The following is a 5,535-nucleotide window of genomic DNA, read 5'->3' as shown; positions in this document are numbered from 1 at the left end:
CCCTGTCTGTAACACATGTATCATTGTTTACCCATTTACAAGTAATCTGCATACAGACTCTAGAACACCACAGATGAAAAAGACAGATTTGAAAGATACACTTTAAACAAGTATGGGTGTAGGACAGAGCTCTGTAGAACACCCTGACTGCATCCCAGAATTTCACCTATCAAATTGCTGTATAATACTTGCCATGATTTATTTGTAAGCCTTGCAGCTATCCATCTCATTAAGATTATATCAATACTTAGTTGTTCTAATTTAGTGATCAGTGTTTTATGTATGACTCTAACAAATGCTGAAATTAAGTCTATATAAATTATATCACAGTGTGCTTTTTCATTTATAACTATTATTATATGTTATTGTATTGTTATAGAACATCATGTTATACAGGTGGTTATATAGCTATTTTCAACACATGAATGCTGATATATGGTTTCATGTCCCAGCCTTCCCAATTCTAAGAATAATGTATCTAAAAGACCTTCTCAATTATTTTTCCACAATATTGAAAATAAAAGTATGGATCTGTATAAATCTGGGTTTGTCCTATTCCCATTTCCCTTAAAGACAGTTTAACAAGTGCATGTCTCCAACCTTGAGGAACCTTTCCATCTTTAAATGACATAGTGGATAACAGATATAATAGTACTATGAGTTCAAGCCGTAATGTTGTCAAGCCATTATTGATAATTCCATTTCCTTCCTGTGCTTTGTTTAGGTCCAGTTTGAATAGTTTTTTCACTATAATCTAATTTAATTTCAGTATTTGAAGTTACTTGGATGTTAGTAGCACAAATAATCATTAATGGAGGCAAACTGCTTTGCATAAGATATTCTAAGCATGTCTATACTATGATTTGTTTTTATTTATCTTAAAATGGTTTCCTATTATGCTCAATATCTTTATTTAAATTCTCATAAAATTTTTGTTTATCTTGTATCAGACTAGCTTAATTTGAATGTCCAGCTAGTTTATTTCAGTTATCAAAGTTATAGTTCAAACTCTTTTCCATTTATTATATTTTTTGTCTTTCACCTTACTCAATTATTTTGTTCTTATGGAAATATATCCTCCCGACCTTGTGTGCCTAAATCTTGATGTTAAACTTGTTTTTTTTTTATTCTTTGGTTTCAAACAATTACTCTATCAAAGCTTGCCACGTTCCTTCTGCAGTTTTACCACTGAATGCATCACTCCAATTAGTTTTAAATAGTGACTGTTTTACTTCCTTTAGTCTGTTATTAATCATCTGTGCACTGGTTTACATTCAATTCAGCAGAATTATCTAGCAGCAGTTTCACTTTAATAACCTCATAATCAATGCACATCAATGGCAGTAAAACTTGACATGAAGTAGCAGTCATTTCCTTAAGTTTTACTGCCATTGATGAGCATTCCCTAGTAGGCTTTTTTAACAATCAGAAGCAGTTGTTGTTCCTGAGCATATATTCTAAATAATTTCCGTACTAAAGTTGTTGAATCAATATTATTCCAGTCAGTTTCTGGTAAGTTTAAGTCTCCAGGCACTATTATTTTTCCCTTCTGTGTTTCATGCAAGAAATGTATGAATTCCATCAGCACTTGACTATAATGGTCTATGCACTCCAATGATTGGTATATCTTCCAGTATTGTTTATCATCAGACTTATGCTATCTACAGTATTGGTGTTATCTTTGAACATATAATAATCACAAGGGTCATAAAAATCTTTAATCCTCATCATAATATCTTTACCTCATTTTTTGTTAGAATGTCTGTTACAGTAAAAACACTTATACCCTAACAGAAGTGGTTTCTAGTCATAGTTCTGTAAACATGGTTCACAAGCAATAACAACAGTCTTGCGGGAATGTAACAAATTTTCCAATTAAAAAAAATATTGGTAATGTTCCTAGCATTACCAAACATCAAAGATACATTACATGTTTTTATCAGTGAACAGTTAAATATTTGACCTGGCAAAAATCATATTTTGTGTTAGCCAAATATTTTATTATATCTGATGCAAAAATCCTCTTCCCTTGTCTTAACAAATGCATGCCATCTTGTCTAAACACATATGCATCCAAAATTAGGCTTGGATGGTCGACACATTTCCACTTTTTAATATGGACCATTATTTCATTTAAGTATTTACCCAAAAAATCTTTTCATTCACGATGACCTGACTCTCTTTTCTGTATGCGATTTGTGAAAAATATGTCCTGTCATCTGCATGAGTCATGTTATTTAAGAGGGCTGTAAATTCCCTACTAAAAGTTAGAGAGCTCTTGCAGATGAGATTATATACAACATGAATAAAAACAGTTCCATACTTCCTTGCATGAAGGCATTCTAAGGCCTTTCTCACATCTGTATTTTTGCTCCTGGTAAACATAACACTGTTCAATATTCATGATCTTCTTCGCACATGTGAGTATCAGTTCCTCAAATAACTGAATCTTCAATTGCAAGTATATAATTTCTAACAACATCTGAAAAATCTTCACCTTCTAATTCAGTAATATCTGCTGTCAGTTTTTACAAAGGAATGCTCATCATCAGCGTTAGCCTTATTAATCCCACTGTTTTCATTTCTTATTACATATATAAACATGCAACTCAACTTCCACATCTTGACCCATGTTGTCAACTTAAATCTTTCTCCTCTTTTGTCTTACAGTAATGTTCTGCACTCCTTCCAAGTTCAGTTTTATCTCTTCCTTTTCACCTGTTCCTTGCATCTTATTCCTACTTTCTCTGTTGGAAAAAAATGATTCCTTTTTCTGTAGAACAAATATTTTTGGATTGACCACTGTTATCATCCCATGTAATCTACGTATTATACAATAAATCAGTGTCCCTTTTAGTATATATTTTCTTTGCATTATAAACATGAATTGATTTATTTTATATCTTTGTTATTTGCTGTGAACTTTTTCTTTTATTTTCTGTTTTCATCTACATGCTCTAAATCCCCAGATTCCTGAATGCTTCCAGAATGCCAAAGTTGTTAGCAGTATTATAATCTTTAATAAGGGGTGAGTGGTCTTTACAGACAATAGACACATCCTTACATAAATGTATTGTCTTTGCACTTTGCCTAATATTAATCTCATCAGCCCAGTTATTATATGCAAAAACAGTTTAGCAAGATGTGCCAGTTGTACAAGTGCAATCATCATCAGTAAGTCTAGATTTACTACTAATAATGGTAAACAAACCATCCATCTTTTGACATGAGAAACACAATTCACCAGTTAGTAGATGTTACATTTAAATATACATAGCATTTAATGTACTATACAAGATGCTTGTGCTTTAGTAAATGACATACCTATTTCAGAAATACATTTTCAGTAAAAAATGAATAAAGAATTCTCAAAGAAAAGATAATTAAAATCACTTAAGATATAACTCTAAGAAATGTTAACTTCTATGAGAAAATCGCACAATTTGCAGCTAAATATTAAATTATGTACACTAAAGCTATCAGTCTCACCTACCATACCAGCTGTACCCATCACACACATGTTGGATCTCCTTTACTTCATGTCCTCACTGCTCACGGTCACAGTCGTTATAACAGTAAAGACCAATTAATCACAAATCAACTCAGGACTATTTCAAATAAGCTCTGAATTGGGAATTGTTCTCTATCTATAGTCTGTGAATTTATAGCTGACTAAGCCCCTTGGGATTTTACTTGTCATATATATATATATATATATATATATATATATATATATATATATATATATATATCCATTTCTATCATGAAACAGTGAAAATCAGAGGTAAAACAAAAATATAAATCAAAATAAATCTGCTACTAAGCAGCTGAGAGTCAATCAGAAACCAGTTTTGGATTTTTATCTGATAAGCTCTGGGCGTAAGCTGGACTGGCATAATGTAGATCACTGAGGGAGGTTATCCCTTTCTCCAGCAATTCTGACCAGAGTATTTTATGTTTGTCAGTTAGCAATGCAGAGTGATTTCATAACAAATATGAGACCTACAACAGAAAAATGTTTAGCTTATTTCTTAAAGCAAAATAATACCTAAAAGTGCAAAGTGTGACAACTTTTAAAGTATGCTGGAAGATTATGACTAAACAAGTAGATCCCACTGTGTGAGGTGCTGCTGAGGATGTTTGCCTCAACATGCAGCCATTGCAAGAAAGTTTGTACAAAGCAAATATTGATGAGACAAGAAAGCATACTAAATACTCCAAGATTCATGAAGTTTAAGCCCATATCACCAACCAAGACATGACAGAAAATACACTATTTTATGCCTTTTAACATTCCATTCCAAAACATTGTTTCTGAATGTTTTTCTCCCATGAATTTGAAGCATGGTAGGTATGTGTTTTGCTGCATACAAGATTATGACTGCAAAGACAATTTCAATGGTTTTAAGTACAAACTTCTCAATGCTTCAACCTATATGGACATCTTCTCCCATAGTATTGTTAAGGTTTAATTGCACTAATATAGAAGGATAAAGCCAAATCCTTATGTCAGCATAGTGTGTGTGTGTGTGTGTGTGTGTGTGTGTGTGTGTGTGTGTGTGTGTGTGTGTGTGTGTGTGTGTGTGTGTGTGTGTGTGTGTCTGTGGTGGGGGGTGGATGAGGCTGGATAGTACAAAATGGTAATCTCCACAACTTCTATAATGTTCTATTGCAAAAAAGACAGTAGCAGGTCTGATGAACTAAACTGAAAGAGGAAATTATGCCATTCTGACAGCACAACTGGCAAGCTATTGCGAATACCCAGCATTTTGCCAGCACTTCATTGCAGTAATCCTGACATGAGCTTGCCTTCCAACTTCTTAAAATTAATTTCTTTCCTTCGTTAGCAAAAGCCAATATCTTTAGCCTGTCTTTAAAGTTTAACAGATTGAACATTATTACACCTGGAGGTTGATTCAGATACAGTGGGAGTTTAAGGGCCTTTCAGCCTATTTAGTCTATATAGGTAAATACAGCTTTACTGCATTAAATAGCTCTGTCTCCAGGAATGTAATATATGTATCCCCTATTCAGAGATATGTAAATTGTTTTATCACTCTTTCAGATTATTTGGTTCATTGATCAGATTGTCAATTATCTTATATTTTCCTGTACTACTACCTGAATCTCCTACACCTGAATGGTCTACTTGACAAGGAAATGTTTCAGAAAGCTGTGCTAGCATTCCATGTCTCATTCTCAGTTTTATTAATTAGAGCCAATGACCTTCTATGTGAAGTAATTGTCATGTCTTTTAAAATCAAGAATTTTATGTTATTGGGTTCATGTTCTAGTGTGGTTCTTATTGTGTGTTCTCCTTGGGTATTGGCTTCTGTATGTTCTAGTGTGGTTCTTATTATGTGTTCTCCTTGGGTATTGGCTTCTGTATGTTCTAGTGTGGTTCTTATTGTGTGTCCTCCTTGGATATTGGCTTCTGTATGTTCTAGTGTGGTTCTTATTGTGTGTTCTCCTTGGGTATTGGCTTCTGTATCTTCTAGTGTGGTTCTTATTATGTGTTCTTCTTGGGTATTGGCT

Source organism: Protopterus annectens, chromosome 6.part0 (genome assembly GCF_019279795.1).
Source record: "Protopterus annectens isolate FY-2018-M chromosome 6.part0, PAN1.0, whole genome shotgun sequence".
In the NCBI taxonomy this organism is placed as follows: Eukaryota; Metazoa; Chordata; order Ceratodontiformes; family Protopteridae; genus Protopterus; species Protopterus annectens.
Note: the sequence above shows the minus strand (reverse complement) of the source record.